This window comes from Aythya fuligula, chromosome 3 (genome assembly GCF_009819795.1).
Source record: "Aythya fuligula isolate bAytFul2 chromosome 3, bAytFul2.pri, whole genome shotgun sequence".
In the NCBI taxonomy this organism is placed as follows: Eukaryota; Metazoa; Chordata; class Aves; order Anseriformes; family Anatidae; genus Aythya; species Aythya fuligula.
Window position 1 is genome coordinate 60574267 of NC_045561.1, and position 21442 is coordinate 60595708.

The 21442-nt window shown below is 42.9% G+C and overlaps 1 protein-coding gene across 1 annotated transcript in view; it reads left to right on the top strand.

The window, feature by feature from the left end:
* Nucleotides 1–5280: 5280 nt before the first annotated feature.
* Nucleotides 5281–21442, top strand: part of ZNF292 (zinc finger protein 292) — a 56838-nt gene continuing 40676 nt past the window's right edge. Inside the window, exon 1 of the mRNA XM_032183784.1 lies at nt 5281–5408. The gene's annotated coding sequence lies outside the window, so the exon portion shown is untranslated. The remainder of the gene's footprint in view (nt 5409–21442) is intronic.

Genomic DNA, 21442 nt, shown 5'->3' on the forward strand with positions numbered 1-21442 from the left:
GAGCCAAAAGAACTGTTTTTATTCTTCTCCCACAAAACGCATTCTCCATTCTACTTGTCATCCTCAGAGTCCTTCTCTGCACCTCCTGCAGTGCAATCTAATCTTTTCTGAACAATATTGACCACGATTGCACAAACTGTTTCGCATGAGATGAGACCAACGTTTTTGTTTTATTTTTATCTGCAATATCTAATGGAAATATGTGGCCCGTCATCTCGTATGATTTTAGCGTTGGTGGAGGTTGTTTTTTTGTTTTTTTTTTTTTTTTTGAGGGGGATTGTTTTTCTTTTCACATGGATCATATCTATGACTTAGTCATTCTCAACTAACACAATGAGCACTTTCTATCCAGTCATACCCAACTGATCAGTTTTCCCTTTGCAGAAAGTATTGCTATCAGTCTCCTTGTACCTTGTGTTATTAAAATTAATCCCATACTATTATTTAGGTTTTCAAGGTCATCCAGTCTTGATTGCTCTCTTATTGAAAATGTCTCACTATTTCACGTCATCAGCAAATTTCATTATTACAGCTCGTATTTTTGTACCTACATCATTAATGGCAGTTTCTGGCTGAATAAATATCTTCTGATGTTTCAGATGGGTATGCGATAGGTTTTTTGCTTTCATCTCAAATGTGGAAAAATTCATTTCCATATCTTCTTTCTCATTAGCCCCTGCTTTAATTTCCTTTGTAAGAAAACTCAGCTGGGCTTCTGACAATTCTCACTTTGTTCTTGCCTTTCTTCATATTTTTAAGCAATAATTTTGTTCCATTCCCTTCAAGCTTTTGATTGTTTCCAATAACTCTTCTGAAGTGGCTATTTATCCAGCTGGGAGCAGCCATCCCTCTTGTTTGAGATACGAATTGCAGATACTGCTTTGCAGGGACTTGACAGATGCCAAGCCTTCTCCACACGCAAGTCCTCAACCACCTAAATGCAGTTGTCATCCTTAACTCATTCCCTTCATTTCTCAAAGTCTGACCTTTGAAATTAAGAACTTCAGTTATCAACCTACTTTTGCTCCAGGTTGGTATTTTTCCTAATAATCTCATGAAAACTATTCATCTCCAGACTTGAACTGAAACATCTCTGGCACATCTTCATACTAACAGAAGGTCTTTGCCAGCTTCCCCCAACCATGATTCAAACAAATTTGACTTTATATATATATTTTTTATCATGGCTTCTTTCTTTAACACCTATCACACTGCAAATTCTATTCCTCTAACAATTTCTTCTGCCTCCAAAACATCATGTCTTATTATTTGTGCTCCTGTCCCAATTTCTAGTCTGTCCTATCTTCTGGTATCCCTAAAGGACCTAGTTTAAGAATCAGTTTTAATCACTCCAATGTTGTTTCCTGGGCTCCAGTGACAGACAGACATCGTAGTTGTTCCTTGCCAATATGACATTCTCCCTAGGAAAGTTGACAGTTCTCCTCCCAAGTGTCAGCTACATACAATCTAAGAAGCACTCTCATTGCTATTTTGTGTAAAACAACTTTCTCTCCTTGACGTCCATTGTCTTCACCTCTGGTACTCCTGTTCACTTGGCTTTTTCTTCTTCCAGCATTTTAAAACCAATAGTGGGACATTCAGGTTGGAAATGGGGAGACATTTCTTCTCAGGAAGAGCTGGCAGGCATTGGAATGGCTGCCCAGGGAGGTGGTGGAGTCACCATCCCTGGGGGTGTTCAAGGAAAGGCTGGACGTGGTGCTTAGGGACATGGTTTAGTAGGGTAACATTGGTGGTAGGGGATGGTTGGACCAGATGAGCTTGGAGGTCTCTTCCAACCTTAATGATTCTATGATATTACACAACTTGATTCATTTTTTAAAGCTATTTCAAAACACTGATCAGTACATAATCTACATGCAGGAGAGCTTAGATCAGGAATCCCAAAACATACAACCAAAGTACCTGAAAAGCCGTAAGGCATGCCTCTTCTTGGTGACGGGTTTATCTGAGACACAATAACTGAAACACGGAGCCAGGAAAACACCACGCTGTGCATATATTGACTCGGGTCAAGGAAGCGGCAAGAGTGGGGAAGAGCATATCTGAATCCCAAATGAATTTTTGATGATGAAGAATCTTTACAAGTCCTTATTTCAAATCTTTATTTCTGGCACACCCTAGTAATAAGCCTGTCGATTCCTCTTAACAAGAAATTCCATCTTTGTACCAGTGCAAAACTCAGGTTCTTCCCTTTTCAGTATTCCATCTTTACTCTGTTCTTTCCAACAGTCTCCATCCCCTTTTTCTTCCGTGGACTCTTCTCAACCCACTCCCCCATGGGATTTCATTGTACCTTCCCCCTCCACGGTCTTCTGCCTCTTCTGTTTGTCTCTTCTGTGTATTTTACAGTGTAACAAGTCCATTCCTTGACCGTACTTCCCCTGCAATAGCCAGTCTCCTCTGTCTTATATTCCCCTTTTTGTTACTGTCTTGTAGTCTACCCCCCAAGTCCATGGAGAAAATGAGTACCCGAAAAGCCATTCTTCTCTGTAGGGTCTCTGTCACTCCTACCATTTTGAGGCAGCTGTTATTCTCTTCCATAAGTTCTACTTACCACACTGTAGCTTCTGTCAGGATTCAAAGACTGGATGAACATCACAGCTTTGTACCTGGTCTTTGTACCTCTTCTTCAGGCCACTGATACACTTGCCTCAGTAGCTGACATCATATTCTTATTGTTGTCAAAGAGGAAAAAAAGGAGAATCCCTCTTTCATTCACAGCTGCTTGGGGTCTTTCCTTCTAGTAACTCCTCCTTTGGTCCCTTAGGTGTAAGCTTAGCAATTAACAGCCTCTGAACCACGACTAAAGACAGGAGTCCTCCCTTACATAAGGCCCCCGGAGACCTTTACACAAGTCCTCTTCAGAGCAGGACAGATGAAGGGCAGGCTCCTTTCCACTTGATCCTGATGAGAACAAAACAAACGATGCTTACTCTACCCTCTCTGAGCACTAATCTTTTGTATAAGCAAGAAATGCATGTTCTCTGTTTCTCCTCCCATCCTGGCCCGGCCTCAATTCAGAAAACCCTCTGGGCAAAGAGGAAACAAGACAGCAAGCTAGAACAATGACAGACTATGAATATGAACTTGGCTACTGTGGTTTACCCATAAGTGAAAATAACTACAAATAGGGCAATATACGACTGAAAGAGCTATCCAGAAGAGATATTATTCTAGCTTGCACAGAGAAATTAAGTGATTTAGAAAGAGTACGTAGGCTTTTGTACAGTTGTTACTAGTATTTGCATCACTCATCAGTAGTGGTGCAATACATAGTTTGGCGGTGAGGAATACATGCTGTTAGATTTTTCTGGTACCACAGTAAGTCTAAAATGTGAAAGCTGAAAGTTTTCCCTTCCACTTGGGACTGAATGGCCGTTGTGTATACTAAGCGTTCAAGACTTTCAGGCTTATAACCACAGATAAGATACTTATCTTGGAAATTGGAAACATACCACTTCGGGTTTACTGTTGTGACTTGAGACGGGGTCTATTTTGAGCATGACCCCCAGGCCTCTCTCCAAAGTTCTGCATATTCAATACCATCACTGTGAACTTGTACACTTACAGGCCAGAGTTTCTACAATCTCTTACAAACCTCTTTTATTTCCAACTCTTAGTAGTGTTCATTCCATCAGACACCTCAGCTTTCAACAGCATGCAAGAGATAGGTAGTGCTGCTTTCCTTTCATGACTGGAAAAAGAGAATGCAATCACCAAATCGGTGTGATGGTCACACAAGGAGGTTAGTAGAAGGCCATAATAAACTGGGGCCTGAGCAAGACTGGACAAAGTGCCAAGGGACCTGCAGGTAATGGTCTCTTTCAGACAAAAAATGAGAAGCCTGATTTAAGCTAGTGCAAGATACCAGAGCATTCCTTGTTTTCCAGATGAGGTGACATGCCCAGGTTAGCTTGTGCACCTTCTCTCACTGCTGGCTGGCTGGGAGAAACCACCCGATTGTGTCAGCCTGCGCTCTCCCTGCAGGAATGCATTCCTGCCTCCCTTCCTGCATGTAACACCAGCAGTGCGAAGAGCACAACACCATCCATCACGCAGTCAACCCATGGGGCATGAAACACTGTGAACGATGTCCTATAAAGACATCCCATGGGCAAGTAGTGATAGGAGAAGAGAGAATGGCCTCAAGGTGCGCCAGGGGAGGTTCAGGTTGGAAATGAGGAGACATTTCTGCTCAGGAAGAGCAGTCAGGCACTGGGACGGGTTGCCCAGGGAGATGGTGGTGTCACCATGCCTGGGGGTGTTGAAGGAGAGGCTGGATGTGGTGCTTGGGGACGTGGGTTAGTGGGTGACATTGGTGGTAGGGGATGGTTAGACCAGATGGGCTTGGAGGTCTCCTCCAACCCTAATGACTCCAACGCTAATTGGTGACAGGATGAGGGGGAATGGGCTAAAGTTGTGCAAGGGGAATTTTAGGTTGGATGTTAGGAAGAACTTCTTTACCGAAAGGGTTGTTAGACATTGGAACGGGCTGCCCAGGGAAGTGGTGGAGTCACCATCCCTGGAGGTCTTTAAAAGACGTTTAGATGTAGAGCTTAGGGATATGGTTTAGTGGGGACTGTTAGTGTTAGGTCAGAGGTTGGACTCGATGATCTTGGACGTCTCTTCCAACCTAGAAATTCTGTGATTCTGTGACTCTCACACATCCACACAAGCTTGGGGACCACGGATCCATCTTCCCCTCGCGTGACTGAACACCATGAGCACTTCTGGTGTCCTCAAGAGCCGAGGGTGTTCCCTGGGCTGTTGGGGCAGACACAGCACCCTCCCCACCCCCCGGGGGCTCCCCAGGGCGCACAAAATGGAAGGCACAGCCGTGTGAAGGAGGAGGAGGAGGAGGAGGAGGAGGAGGAGGAGGCGCCATTTGCCGCCAAAACCCGTCGGCGGCAGGGCGGGGCGCGGCGCCACGTGACCGCGCGCGGGGGCGGGCAGACGGGAGCGCGCTCCCTCCCCCCCCCTTCCCCTCCCCTCCCCTCCCCTCGCGGCACGTGACCCCTCCCCGGAACGTGGCATTGTGTAATCACGTGACGCGGCGCGGGGGGGGGGTTGGAGGAGGAGGAGGAGGAGGAGGAGGAAGAAGGAGGGGGCCGGGAAGGCCGAGAGGGAGGAGGAGAGGAGGGAGGGGGGGGAGGTGCAGCACGGGGCGGGGGGGTGGGGGTGGGGGTGGGGGGGGGGGCGCTGCGTACGCGCCGGAGCGGGGCGCGAAGATGGCGGACGAGGAGGCCGAGGCGGCGGAGAGCGGGCGGCGGGGCCTGCCCGAGCTGCGGCGCCTGCGGGAGCGGCTGCTGGAGCTGGAGACCGGGCTGCGGGAGAGCGGCCAGCCCGCCGTGCAGGCGGCCAGCGAGTACTGCCAGCAGCTCTGCCAGGTCAGCGGGGCCCCCTCCTGCCCTGCCCTCCCCTCACTGTGTGTGTGTGTCTGTGGGGGGGGGGGGGGGTGGTGGCGGTTGGCCGGGGGCGGTTGGCTCCCAACGGTTCTTTTCTCCCCCCCCCCCCCCCCCCCCCCCCCCTTTTCTCATCCCCTCATCCCCCCGGGGGTTCCGGGCCGCCTCCCTGCCTCCCCCCGGCGGGCTGCGGGCCCCTTTGTTGCGCTCCGCCGCTCGGCTTTATCCCAGGGCCCTTTGTTCCCGGCCCCCCCTCCCCGCCTGCCTCCTCCTCCTCCTCCTCCCCAGGCTGGGGTTTGGGGGTGAGGAGCCATGGGGAGCCCCCCCCCCCTTGCTGCTTCCTCCTCCTCTTCCCCTTCCCTGTCTCGCCCCCCAACGGGTGAGGGGGCTGAATTGGAGCCCCTGGGGACAGCAGAAGGTTTATGGGGCTGCCTCTCGCCCTGTCAAGGGAGCCGGGTCCCGCCTGGGGGCTGAGGCTCAGCACCATTGTGTGGGTGCCTGGGCATGGCCAGGCCCCGGGCAGGGCCCTCGGCAGGTGCCTCTCCTGAACTGGTGACCCCGCCGAGCATCCCTGGCTGAGCAAACTTCATGGCGTTGCCTGCTGCTAGGGCCGGCTGCTCCCATTTGGTCATCTACGCGCTTAAACATCATCCCCGTTTCTCTTATGTATCCTTCTTCATCCAGCATTGGGTATGGCACAACCTGTACAACAAATTCTTACGTATTTTACTCCTGAAGCACTGAAATTTGCAAAAACTGCTTCAGCTTCAATCTCAATTTTCACAACCAGCATATCCAATAACAGTGGTAACATCTATTTACGTGTTGCGGCCAACCCTTCGTGGTCCATAGACAACTTTCCAAAAGGTGTAATGGCCAGGAGGCAATTCAAAGATCGGTTTTACTCCTGTCTCATTTGTGATTTTATATCTCCTCTTCTAAAGAGTTTATTCCTGGTGGTAGCCATTGTAGCGTGCTCATTTGCATGTCTGTCACTTCTGGATTAAACTGGGCACTACTTTTTGGTAACCAGGGAGATTCACTACTAAATATTTTGAGCATGCACCGTTCTCATATTTCATGTCACATATACAGCAGTTGTGTTTTAGGTTCTCTTTCACCAAAATTTATCACGCTGCACTGGGGTAGGATGCCTGCATAGATGCACGGGAACGAGATGGGTTTAGGTTGGCTCAGATCGCCGTGTTTGTTCTCAGCCTGCTCAAGCTTTGTGACCACTTTCTTAAATTTGGACATGCTGAGGTGGAAATCTGGCTTTCCTGCCTCTGGCCCGCTTCTGACTTTTGAATGAGCTGTTCGTGATCTGATGGGGTTGGGTAAGTGGGAATGAAGACACCGTTTGTGACTGCTACCAAGTAGATCAGCAGTGTCAAAAGCAAATTTATCGCTTAAATTATGCTTGCGTGTGCTTAAGGAGTGACATTGTAGTTACTTGATGTTAAAGTTGAGCAAAACCTAATTATTATGGTTATAATTTTAGTGGCTACTAATAGAGGTCCATTGTAAGGCCTGAATTTGTTAATTCTTTCTGAAACTCGCACCTTTTCCGAACAAGTCTTCTGTACCAAAAAGTTACGTAGACATTGACTTAGATAAAAATCTATGCTATCTGGAGATGTGTTACCGTCACTTCTATACCAAGGTTAGTGGGAAGGCTGTGTGTGTTTCTGCAGGCTGGAGACTGATGTGTAACACTGAGAGTGGAGACGTGCCAGGCAGTATTGAAAGATGCTGCTTTTCACACTTCAGGCTGAGGTCTAAACAGATGCTCGATGTAACGAGTGGTAATGCTGTTGGGTGGGGGCTTTTCCTGCTGGTTCAACGGAGGTGTTTTTGGTTTCTTAATCTGTTCACCTGTGCTGGTAGTGCCAAAATACCTCTTCAGCTTCTTTGATGGTTTTAATGCTTCATTGGAGCTAACACAAAAATGCATTCGTGATCTAGGTAGTAGGCTTAGCTACTGAGCATGCACTACGTGACAGAGGCTATAGAAGATTCATGTAATGGTAAAAGCAATCTCGGAAGTCTGTGTTTTAAATAAGTTTAAGTGCACCTGCTGTGATTTCTAGGATAAAGTCTTTTAATGTGTATACGTACAAGAATAATAATTGGTCTGACCATATGTATAAAACCAAGCATCTCTTAACAGTCTGGAAGTGTTGTGCTGAAAAAGCATTTTAGTGTTTATCTCAGTGTGACTTCACGTACGTGTTTTGGGGTTGTTGTTTCTCTTTATTTTCAATGCTCTAGTTTCTAGGCATGAAGTAAGTACGCAGAACTACTTGGAAATCTCGTGTCCTTATTTGATTTTGCCAGGTGTTGACACTGGAGAGACCAGCAACCATATAGCTTGTAGCCATAAATTGTTTTTTTTTATTAATAAAGTTGGTAGCATAATGTGTGAGAAATAAGCATATTTACATACTGGAGGAAGCTAAAGAATCTGCAGTAGAGCACTGAAAGAGACTTGGATTCAAAGGGAAATGAGGGATTTAACTATCCTACTCTCATTAAATGAAGTGGGAGATGTGCAGCCAAATCCTTTATCTAGATTTTAGAAATCTGTTTAAACTATTCCAACTATTATAACCCAGCATTGTAGATTAGTTGTTGGAAGCACAGAAAACCAGGACCCTTACACTAGAAAACCTTGCGCCTTGATGGAAAATAATGTTATTCCAGAACATTTTTTTCTCTCGGAAGAATAAAGTTTACTTTGATGAATTTTATATGAAGCATTCCATTAGCTATAAATATTTGGGTTCTGTCCTTGCAGCTGACTGCACAGTGAAACATTACAATTATTCTTAAATTTTAAGTGGATTATAGACGGTACCTTGATCTCGTACCATATCTGCATAATTGTTGTGTTCTCCCTTGTCAAGATGCGGTAGAGAGCATTATTTTTAATTGTTATCAAGCCAAATTCATTGTTACGGATATATGTAGAATGACTTTTTAATTGTGGTTCATGCTCTTGTGTTGCAATTTCGTAATTAGCAAATTCATGGCAAACAGTTATGTTGTCAACAAACTGTGTGTGCAGACGGGCAGACAAAACAAGCATCTTCAGCTGGAGCGACTAGAAATTGAGAGTGTGAATTTTGCAAGAGTTCAGAGTGGTCCAAGGAGGGATTTTTCTTGTCGCCATGCCGTAGCTGGTTAGATTCTTTCCAGGCTTTGCTCTTCAAGGGTATCTGTTGATTGTATTTAGTTACAGAAGAGCAAAATGACTTTTATCTGTTTTTCCCCTGAGAGCTAGGGGAACATGATGCCAGGGGGCATATTCAGTAAGTGCTGCGCTCCTTTCCACTGCTCGCTGACCGTGGTAATCTTTATTTTCTTAAATGCTAAATTGGTAACAAAATTTCTTTTCTAGCTAATTAGTTGTGAGGTCTTTGAGGGTACCTCTGCTTACCCTGAGTATCCTTCTGTAGCTGGTGTGTTGCATCTTTGATATTATCAGTCTTCCCTCCGTTACTAGTTTTGACTTCTCATCTATTTTCTGAATCTCCTACAGAGGATATTTTTTCTCCTGCTGTACTTTGTGGTACAAACTCTCCCGAGCTAAGAGGTTGTCAGGTTTGTTGTACTGATGCGCAAGTTGTCAACAACTAGTGAGTTACATTAAAACTCTGAAAATAATCTGGGCTGCTGTGCTGTCCTTCCTCAAGAACTCAGCCTGTGCTTTTTTGCCTCATCTGTTGGTTATCTTGTCACTGTTTTCTGCCTGTTATGAGAAAACTACCTTGATACCTTCAGGTCCTACCCCACTTCTCCTCCTCTCCGCTCATGTCTTAACGTGCTAGGTTAGGTCTTGATAATGTTGGGAAATACTAATCTGATAATCATTAGCGAAAACTTTATTACTTTATTGCGTACTGATTACAGGTAATCACCAGTGATTTGTCTGTACTGGAAGTTACTCTGACTTTCTTCATGCGCCTGAATTGTTGTTTGGTTTTTATAGCTCAGGCTCTTTCTTCACAATGTTATGATGCTGTCACGTTCTTCACTGTTGTCATCTTCCTTGCTTTTAGTATCTACATTCTTAGCTTTCTCTTCAGACTCAAAATGACTGAAATAATCTTCAGTTCTGTCCATAGAAGTTGGAAATAAAGCCTTTCTTAAATCCTTCAACTACAACTTTTGGATTTATCCAAACCCAGACTGTCTTAATCTAATGACAAAAGAGTGTTTCAGAAGGCGTCTTTATTTTTCTTGTTGGAGTTAGAGTACGATCCCTTGCAAGGAGTCATTGTGTGTATGAAGACCTCAGCAGCCTTTGAAGGACTTGTTTGCTGTTTCATCGAGCACCTGTGTGATGTTCTTCCTCCTGATGAGACCATATGATCAGTATTCACTGGCAGTGAAAAACACCATCAGCAAAATTTCAGGTGCTCTTCTAGTACAAGACGTTTCCTCTGTTTCTTAATAGCACGCCCGGTTGCTTACTCCAGACAACATTCACCAAACTCTTCGTTAAATGCAGCATCCTGCCTTGATTTTGCTTAGCTCAACAGCTAATCGTGATCTTTGGATGATACTGTCACTTTCTGCTGGAGTAAAGTGACTTTTTGGTGAAATCAGGTGATGGATGCTGGCAAGGTAAAGTTCTTCACTTGTAAGCAGAATCTATGAAGACACATTATTATGCATTAACCATCGGTGGCCTAGAGTATTTTCAGTGGAATGGTTTGTGCTCTTGCTATTTCTTGAGCTTTCAGTTTAATGATTTCCTGCGTAATCAGGTCTCTGTATCTTCTTTTGAGTATGCACAAATTCTACAGTATTCTTCCATTTTTCATGTGAAAAGTATTTTCTTTAGAGTCCAGTGAGTGATTTCTGCACTGAGCTAACCCTTAAAGGCTTCTGTTTTGATGTCTCCATCTCTGCGCTTTTGCTTCTACCACACTGTTTCTTCCTGATCTCACAGTAGATTTTCTTTACGTACAGTACCACTGTGGGCGTAAGATTCACATCGTGACTTCTAATATTTCTGTTTTACAATAGTCCCTGTGACCTCTAGGTCATCTGCCGTTCAGGAGACACAGCTTCCAGAAATCGCAGTGAATCCTCTAACCGGCAGCATATCACACACGTTCCCAAGGGTGCAAAGAAAAGCACCTGTAAGCACTGCAAAACCTTGTTCAGACTTTGAGCTGCTTCAGGCACATTTCTGTTCTTTCATCACTATCGGACCTGCCACGTTAAGTCACATACTACCTTACTGACCTGAAAAAAAGACACCCCCTGGTTTTTATGTTAAACTGTAAGAGTCAAGGGAATTGTCATCTTTCCAGATAAATGTGGTATGGGTGCTTATCTGGGCATAATGTGTCTGTGCTTAGGAAAAGCACCCTCACAGTTCTGGGTAAGTCTAACCAATGACCTTGATTGTTCTTAGTTTTTGTCCTCAGTAATGGCAGAGCTACTTAGCACTGTGCCAGATAGGAGCTGATTTTCACTAGAACTTCTGAGTTCTGTCCAATAAGGTGTGTGTTGTTTTTTTTTTAATTAATAAGAACTTTGTGTATCAAAGTAAGTGGATGTGATTGAAATAGTTAATTTTTCCTACCTGTGAATCTCTTTGAAAATCAGAATCACGTTGATGTGCTTTCCTACTCATGCTAAACCTTCTGCTATGCTGTCAGTCCTTTATTTTGTCTTGATGATAATTTCAGTCAAATATGTTTGAGTGTGAAGTTCTGGGATGTGATACGCATTGACTTCTTGGGATAGCGAACACATTCAGGTGGTGCATTCAGTTCAATGTGTATTTCACTCATGTCTTAACTTATTTGTGCTATAGCTCAAGTCTGATCACCTTTATAAAATGTAGTTTTCTGTAGTTTATTTGAATTATTACCCAGTTACTTACTAGCTTACTTGGACAACTAGAACTTGAGCAATTAGTTTTAGATGTGTGTGTGTTCTATAAACTGCATATGAAAAGAGCTGAATCTTTAATAGCAGCCTTCTAATAGTGTTGTTGGGCAGGTGGCAGGGACTACCTCAAAACTGCCACTAAAACGAGTTTAAGATCTACTGTGATAGGAATTGTATTTTCATTATTGTTCTTTTTACTTGCTGTCAGTGTAAAAATGGATAACAATTTATTCAAAACCAGGAATAAAATTTTCTTCTTTACTTAAAACTCTTCAAATAAAGGTAGAAGTTAAGTCAAAACGGTCACGATAATTCCGTGTTTCAATTTGGAAAACTTCCCTTTTGAACTGGCTGGGTTTGGCAGTGCGCTCCCAACACAGAACGCGCATCTGGAAGAGATCTCGGTCACATAGACCGTGATTCAAAAGCAGGATTAGTTTTTGGTGTAAATACTATAAATGCTTGTTTAACCTTTTCTCGGAAAATTCTGGTAAGAAAGATTCCCCAAACCCTATAGATCGTACGTTTTGGTTCAGTTATGCTTGTCTGTAAAGGTTTTGTTTCCCTTGCTTCCGAATTTAATCTCTAATCTCTTGGGGGAATTTAAGACTATTATGATTTATCCCATCCCTAGTAGACATGGAAAGTAGCATATTCCTTTCCTGATGGAAGCACCATTTATGTTCTCAAAGCTATTCCTCAGTCCTTCTCCAATCATCGCAGTTCTGAACAAGCAATTCAGTAAGATGGTGACTATCCATGTAAGGCTGCCTCATAGTTACCCTGATGCAGATTTTTTGCTGGATTAAAGTTACGTGATGTTTTTACTGGAGTTAAGAAAATCCTTCCTATCAGCAAACTGCCATTTCTTGAAGAGGAAATACTTTCAACCAAAAATGAATACTTGCTGGGTATGAAGTGTAGATTAGCTAATTTTGCTCCATAGCATCTTTGACACTGATCCTACAAAGATGGGGAGATTTTTTTTTATTTTTTTTTTTTTAAAAAAAAGGGGGGGGGGGAATCTTGCTTTACCTAACCCTTCAGCTATTTAAAAATAAAAATCTGAAGACCTTACTGTAGACTTCAGTTTAATCGTAGTAGGTGGCGGCGTTTGCATCTGTACTACTGTAATTAAACATACAAGGTACTTGTGTACTGGCGAATGTATTTCTGCCATTAGTTTTTTTCCTCACAAATCCAGACTTTTTTACCTCACTTTTGAAGCAATATCAATAATGTTGCTTTGTAAAAGGGCAATTATCTAAGCTTTACTGTTTAGCCTTCCCTGCTTAAAAAAACACAAAATGATGAATGCTGAATATCTTTATTGTGCAGGACTGTATAAGGAGTGTATTTTTGATAATATTAATGTTCAGTAAGGTATCTCATAATATCAAAACACCCATGTTGTGTTTCTTGTAAGGAAGGCATCTATCTCTTTGTTCAGGACACTTTCTGAAACTTTTTATTATTTCGTTAGAGAATGAACAGCTCGTGACTTTAAAACTTCAGGGAAGGCAGCAAAAAAAAATGCTTTTTAGGAGAATCTTTTACTTCCACTGTGACTGAGAAACAAGGAGTTTCATGTGGCCTTTTCCACTTGCTTTGCCATTTAAATGATATATATCTGTGTGTGGATATTCACTCGAGACTTTATACATACAGGGTCTATATAGCAGGTGATTCTCTGTAAGACTTTGTTGGATTAGGGATCAAACTGGTACCACGAGTAGGAGGCAGCAAGATGTTGTTTCTGAAGTCTTACACAAGCCACAAATGCTATTGGAAATTTGTGTATGTACAGAGCATATTGTCAGGAAATAGTGCTCCAGGCATTGATTTTATATCTTTATTATACTAGTACTGTTTATAAAGGTCTCTGTGAAAATCCTTGAGCAGTTACAGTACAGGGTGTTACAATGCTTCAGTTTTTGTCAGGGAAGCTGGCATGATGTTCTTGTGTCATCAGCATCTCTTAAATAGAGATGTATAATGACTTGGAAAGTTAATAGGTAAAAATGTGGGTTAGAACTGCCTTGTAAAATAGTATGCCCTGTTTATTAGGTCTGTGTCTTTGTACACGTTAAGAACTTAATGTGTTTTAAGAAGCATGCAGGTGTTTCTCTGAGGCGTGGAATGCTTTTTTTCTATTCTATTTGCCTTTCCAAATATGCATTAAAGACAACTCTGTGGTATTGCTTCTGGGATCTTTCATCTCTACGGATGAACTGCACTGCTTTCATTTGGGAAGAGTTAATCTAATAATACCTAGTACTCGGCAGAACAAAGGCATTCACAAAGAAAGGCATATGTGACATCAAAAAGGTGATGGGACTTTATACAATTATTCCATGACAATAAGTCTCATCCAGTAGGAAATAGGACTAAACCTGCAAAAACACCGTGGCTGTAAATTTTGCAGGTTTATTCCAATCAATTTTTTTCTCTATCTTCTCTTCTATAGCGGTTATGTAGTCTTGTAGTATGTTATATTTCTGGCTTGATGATTCCCTGTCTGGAGCTATTTATTCTGGGGAGCAGGTAAATCACGTTGGATATTTATGCGTACAATGCACTGAATATCACTTCCGTGAATCAGTGAAGTACGTTCAGTGACCGGGCATTAAATCAAATTATGAATAAGGAGTTCCTCTGTCCTGTGATTGCTGCTTGCCTCAGGAATTTGTGATAGTACGCTGTTTTGTAACAGAACGAACACAAGGAAGAGGACAAGCAGAGAAAATATTTAGAAACTCAGAAAACAAAATCTGAACTTGTTTCTTTTATTGTTGGGGGACAATAGTTACAAAGGGAATAGCTGGGATAAAAATCCATATGAGTACATAATAGTGAAGATGTACGTTTTTTTCATCTCCACGTCCTGCAGCCCTGGAACTTACATACCAATCTAGTTGAAACTGGTGTGGCAATTAAATCCTGCTTCTGGATACCCAGGCGGACTTTACAAATCCTACTGGTGTGATGGCAGGAGCTCCCGGTTCTGCTATGGGCTGTTTGTTAATGGGATAGAGTGTAAACTTGGCTCCTCTCCTTCCTCACACGTGGACGTAGTGGCTGTACCTTGGCACTGCTGTAAGGACACGCTTGGTTATTGGACTCCCTCTGAATCAGGCAGACGTTGCCTTGTTCTTGCACAGGAAATTTGGATCAGATGGAAGCATCCTCTGGGATGCCAGTTTGACCGTACTGAACAGGCAAGCTAAAATGACAAGTAACCTTTCTGTGGAGGAGGAGATCATCAATTAGGTTCTCATCAGAATTAAAAAAGGTCTTCAGTAGTGCTAGAAGAAGTTGCATACGGCTGATAGACGGCTAATGCAAGTATGTTAAGCAGATGAACTACAGAAATATTTGTAACATCTCATTTTACTTGACCCACCAGAACAGGTTCAAGTCATCTATATTCCAGGAAATACACATCTTTTCAGATTAGTAATAGTTATTTTTGGCTGTCTTCCTATTTTTAATCTGCCCATATGCCAGTCTGATAATTAAAAGAATAGGTAAATTGCATTTCCTGGCAGTGGATAAAAGTTTACTGTAATGAACATCCCACCACATTCCTGAAATGCCTGTTTAATAGCCAACTGCTGAATGTTGTTTTTAACTAAACACACCAAAACATGAAGGTTGGGAGGACAACATTAATCTGAGGCCTGGATGAGAACTCGAGTAGAGAGAAATGTAGCCTGGCACTATTGTAACTTCTCCCCTTATGTAAGGACGCAAGAGAGAAATCGTAACCGCTGACAAGATCAGAAAGAGCATATTGAATGCAAAATGCTAAAAGATTAAAGGCAAGCCTAAGGAAGGATAATTTCTGCTTTCTGCTACTGTGTGTGACAAAGGATGAGACTTAATGAAGTCATTTCCTGATATTTTAAGTAATTACCTTTTTTTTTTTTTTTTGAAGCAGTTTATGGATTTAAGCAGAGAGTGGCCATTCATTTTGTAGGTAATTCTACTTCTGTTTCTAAAACTAGCTGGGTTTCAAATCATAATCAAAATAGTGACTAAAAATCAATGGGAAGAAAGGCACCTTTTATTTTGCCTCTCTCAATTTAATAATTAGCAGTCTGAGCTCATGAAGTATGTGCAGCGTGCCCTGATGAAAGACATACAGCGTACTTGCTCCTTTAACATATATCTGGGGAGAAAAGCATCTCTCTATCAATTAACAGCAAGTTCCGTGTTTGCTAATTAACTTTCCAGAGAGAGTCGTCTCCGTTCCTCGCTGTCTTTATTTGTGATATTTTCTTGGTGATGGTAGGCAGCCTAATTATGGCTCTGAGAGTTGTGGCAGCCTTGAGCCCCTCAAGCCTTTCTTCTGTTTCTGCCTCTGTGGCAGCTGAGGTGCTTCTGTCAGCCCCTGCTCCAGTGCAGACTCTGCCTTAGAAATGTAAATATGTCTTCGGGTGGCGTTCTTGTATCTGTCCTGGTTTAGCATCAGTGATTTGGGGGCAGTGGTAATTTGCTGTGAAGTTGCATGCATTGGAAAATGCAGCTGGATAATCTTTTCCTTTGTCACGGCAATTACTTTACCTGCAAAGTGAAGTAGAAATAGGTGGTAAGAGGCCTGGTTAACTACATATGCTTGTGCACTGGAGACTTAGGCACTCGTCTCCTTACAAATGGACTTCTAAGAAGAATTTAAAATTAAATTAATCACAGTGTGAGTTTCTTTGTCAATCATCATTGCATGGATTCTTCCTGCAATTAGTCCTAAGTCTCCTTCATGTAGATGTGCAACAGAGAGATGTGAGCTATAATCATGTAGTTGTAGAGAACCACCAAGATCATTAAATAACATGATGGAAACGAATGTAGGGAAAGGAGGAGGGAGTTCAAATAATGGTTGTACTCCTGCATCTTTGGGAGTAATGAAAGCTGTTCAGTTAGTACATGATCATGGTAACTATGAGATTTGTAAAAGACTTCCATGAAGAAGACCTAAATAGATCTGTGAGTATGTTTTTAGGGGAAAAAAATAATAATAATAAAAAAAAAAATAAAAGTAGCTCATGACAATTATCATTATCGTCCAGACAACACCAAGCCATGTGGTGTGGCCAACACGCAGGAGGGAAGGGCTGCCATCCTGAGGGACCTGGACAGGCCTGAGAGGTGGGCCTGTGCGAACCTCATGAGGTTCAACAAGGCCCAGTGCAAGGTCCTGCACCTGGGCCAGGGCAATCCCAAGGACAAATACAGGCTGGGCAGGGAATGGATTGAGAACAGCCCTGAGGAGCAGGACCTGGGGGTGTTGGTTGATGAGAAGCTCTCCATGAGCTGTCAGTGTGCACTTGCAGCCCAGAAAGCCAACGGCATAATGGGCTGCATCAAAAGAAGTGTGGCCAGCAGGGCGAGGGAGGGCCGTGAGGGATCAAGGGGCTGAAACACCTCTCCTTTGAGGACAGGCTGAGGGAGATGGGCTTGTTCAGCCTGGAGAAGAGAAGGCTCTAGGGTGACCTCATTGCAGCTTTTCAATATTTAAAGGGGGCTTATAAAAAAGATGGAAAGCAACTTTTTGCTCAGTCAGATAATGACAGGACAAGAGGATATGGTTTTAAACTAAAAGAGGGAAGATTTAGATTAGAGGTTAGGAGGAAATTCTTCATTCAAAGGGTAGTGAGGCCCTGGCTCAGGCTGCCCAGAGGAGCTGTGGATGCCCCATCCCTGGAGGTGCTCAAGGCCAGGCTGGATGGGGCTTTGGGCAACCTGGGCTGGTGGGAGGTGTCCCTGCCCATGGCAGGGGGTGGGACTGGGTGGGCCTTAAGGGTCCCTTCCAACCCTATGGTGATTCTGTGATTATTGAGTTTTTATCTTCTTCCTCAATTTCCATATTTTTTAATTTTCATAGGATGATATTCAAGAAACTTATTTTGTATAATAAACTACTGTATATAGTGGATGTACGTATACATTATATATATTTTGTACATAGGGATGTATGAAGGGGTTGAAAACAATGAGAAGGTGAATCATTCATTGCAGGGTAATTGATAAACTTTACTGGATTTCAGGAATATTCTAATTCTCTTTATTACATGAAAATTAATTAGAAGTTAGTTCTTTGGCAGGTACCTTTTCCTGGAAAAGTTATTTTTCTGAACTAACTTACTGTTGCCTTTGAAAATCTCCAGGAGAGCTTTCCTTCAGTATGGGTATACAAATGAGTTACTGCAAGATAAGCATACAGGGCTTGATTTCCTGCTGTTTCTGTGCATCTCCTTTTCCCTTTATGGCAAGGCTTGAGCATAAACCTTAGGTCTGTGTCTTATTTCTGCAGTTCTGCAGCAAGAAAATTGTGCCATTGTAATGCAATGTATTCTTTGTGTTCTGGTGTGATAGACAACAATTCAGCTTTATGTGGTTGTTCTGGAAACTCAGACTGAAGAAAAACGAAGAGGGTGGTGAGGAGAGAATGCTTATTTAAAATATATATATTGTATATTGCCCAAGGCTTGCAGACGTATGGAATTTTGCAATACTGTTTTACGGATTACCTTTAAAACTGCTCAGAAAACTGCAAGTAGAAAGTGCTTGAGCTAACACCTAACCATATTAGTTCTTGAGAAGTGACAGTCATTTACAGCAGAGCGTGGATACCTATGTGTCTGGGTACAGCAGATACCATACAACATCTCAGTGCCATCACCTATGTGGTACTTCACACTGCGTACAGAGTGGACTGTTTGTGTTCCAGAAGGAGAAACATTAATAGAGGCAAGGGCATGTAAACGTGTTTATACACTAACAAAAATAGTGTCGTGAACATCTGTGTTCAGTAGATGAATGAAAGTAAATGGCTGAAAGAACAGCTTCCAGATAACGTAGCATATCCATAAAGGCTGCGTGCACCAAAATAGCAGGTGCCTGTACGTTAGCAGTGTGGCTCAGACCAGAACTTTGTTTTGAAAGTGGTGATCTCAGCAGCCCTGCTTACCATACATTATTTCACAGCGTGGAGCATTCTGGCAGTGTGGAAATTGGCTGCGTTTGGGGTGAAACTAAACCAGGAGCTGTGCCTCAGAAGTGATTGCAGGCGGTCTAATTCAGCCACTACAAGGTTATCTAGCGACTGGAACCAGCTGAAAGCCAGCCCCAGGTGGGATCTCTGGTGGTGCTGTCGGAGTCCAGTGCTCTCTGACCAGGTTCTTTCAGGTATCCCCTGCATGGACGGTGGGATGCTTAATACCAGGTGTTCTTCTTGGAAGATGTATGATGTTACACAGGGCTTTAATTTAGAAAAGTGATACAGCAGTGCACTGAAATAACTATACAAACACAAGAGAGCAACTGCAGTAGATGGTAGGATCTTAACACAAGTGTGCCCGTTACTGGTCTCTGTGCTTTGCTTTCACAATTTTGGGTGTCCCAGATGCTGGGGAGGAGTGTGGGTTGAAGCAAGCTCAAGCCCACTGCTCTGTTCAGAGCTCTTCTAGTTGTTAAGACATTATCCTGTGCTTTGGGCTGAGCCATGTATTCTCTCCCCCAACTTGCCACTCTGGCTAACTCAGGGAGACATTAACACTTGCTTAATGAACATAGGGAGGAAGATTTATTCAGCCAGTTGGTCCACTCAACTGCTCATAGCTGCTTATCTAAAACCAAGGCCACTCTCCAGTCCCCTTTGTGCTGAGGTAAAATCAGCTTCTTTGCAGCAGCAGTGCTCAGTCACACCCGGCGTTATTCCCTGAGCTGCACGGGCACATCCTCCTTGCCCATCTCTGCGGAGCCTTTTTCTGTCGTAGGGATTTATTGGTCAGTCACATTCCACCCCGAGGGGCTTAGTCAGCCACGGGTGGATGTGTTGTGGACTCAGCACCAGCTCTTCTGCTGTGTGGATCCGTCTTCATTGCAACGCATCGTGCTGAAGTCGCTGTGAGCTCTTTGTGGACCAGCAGTTACCTGCAAACTCCCATGGTGTGTAGTTTAGAAGTTTTTGCTGCTAACCTGCATTTCTGAATGAGTCTCTCGACTTTGCTGAGTAGTGTTTGGATTCGCTAATTCAGTGCTTAGTAATCTTGACTTTGCTCTGCTTTTAACTGCAGGATAGAGCAGCTGATGGTGTAAGGATGGGGGTGTAGAGCAGCTGGAATTTTTTGTTTGAAGGAAAAGGTAAAAACAGGGAGTGTTGGAACTGCTGCCTTTCAGTGGAGAAGAGGAATAGTAATGAGGAAAAAATTAGATAGTTCTGTACGATGCCTGCAGAAACTGAGAATGAAAATAATTGCCTAAATGCAATCTCGTAGTAAGTGATAGAATTGAGTCTGGCTTCAGCCCTCCCTTCTGGGCACAAGTCAATATCACCACAAGAATTAAAGCAGCATCAGCTGACTCTTCAGCCAAGGACATCTTGACTTTCCAGAGCTGTGCTTTGCTTAACTTTACTGTGAAACAATTCAAAAGCAGCACTCAAAATAAAAATAGTTCATTGGCAACTTAATTTTGAAAGGTTTTGAAAACTAAAACTGAGTAAAAATTGGAACTGATGTTCTTCCATCATGTGTTAATCCTAACTGTAATTTAGATAGTACCTGCACAGTAGAAGAGGTGATCGTATTTGGTGATGTAATCCTTTATTTTGTAAATGCAGTCTTGTGTTCCATACCTGCTGCAGTTTTGTTCTGTTCTGGATTATATGGCATGATAATACCAAACAGGTAAGAGCTAATACTCTCACAGTGTTTGTGTAGCTACAAAATTAAGATAACAGTGGTAAACAAATTGGTAAACAAATACAGAATAAGTTAACTGGTATAAGTCTTAATTTCCATAATTAAGCTGGTTTGGAAATGAATTAGAAGTGCAGTTCTCTGACTTTTTGTAAAAACAACCTCTCCGTGCACAGATCTAAATAATGAAGATAAAAACTAATGTTGTTGTCTTCTTGATATGATCTGGTTCTTTATTTAGGCGTATCTGTGAGGGCTGGGTCATGTCAGAGGTTTCCGTTCTGTCTGAAGCTTTTGTGAATGTCTATGGCTTTCTGTGTAATTTTTGTGCTAGGCTTAGAATCCCTTTGCATATAAAGCATGCCAACTGAAAAAGCAAAAGGAGAACAGGCTGTTTGTGTGAGCTTCTGTGTTGGAGGCAATGTGAAATGAAAGGAAAGGTGGATTGCAGTGATGGTGGTAGGGGAAAAATACCTTGATCCAGAGGGTTAATGCATTACAGAGATGTCATGGATAGGCAAGATAATGTAGAGGTGTAGTTTGCTCTTTAAAACTCCTTGAAAATCATCTCAGCCGTAGTACTTGTTTAAATGTCTTCGATATTGAAGTCTCACAGGAAATCTGAGGTAGACTTTGTTTGAATTAGATATTATTTTATTAAGTTTTCTTCAACGTGTGGAACTAGTTCAAGAACTATTCAAATTTCTCCTTGAATATTCCATTTGACTGACATCTCACTTCAGTGGTCTGTGCTCACACAATGTGCACCTTAATGCTTGTTGCATCCCAGTAGTTCCTTAGCTGCCTCTAGCTTCCTTCTCATAGCAGCAAACCCAAATGCATGGGACCCGCAACTGAAGAATGCTTTTAAAAGCATCAACTTCTTCTATTTCTCCCAAGTTGCAAATCATAGGCGAGTTTAAGCACTTCTCAAGACTCCTTATACATGATGAAAGGTTTGTTCTCCATCTTCTGGTAAAACACTGAACAACAAGGAGGAGAGAAAGCAGCTCACAAGAAAGGTGGTCTTCAGCTTTAAGGAGCTGTACATCACTAAGTCTGAGAGTGATGATATTTAAACAGCTATAAAGATGGTTCTGTTGTTCCTTTAGGTGAACAGAAGAACCTGAGGTTCTGGTGAACTTCAGGTTCTTCGGAAGAACCAGCAAGATACCAGCTTTGTTACCTGAAAAAGTTCTTATCCCACTGTTGAAGGAGACGTCAGCAGCTGCCTACTCGATCCGAATGCAGATCAATTCAGATATAGTTATGTTCCTCGTGTTTTATCACCTAGGTTCAGGGGCTCTGTCAGGAATTAGGCTGTCTTGCAATTTGTAGCACTTGATTACCCATGCTCTGATGCTGTTCAAGGACTTGTCACCTCTGCTTGCACATTGAGAAATTCCC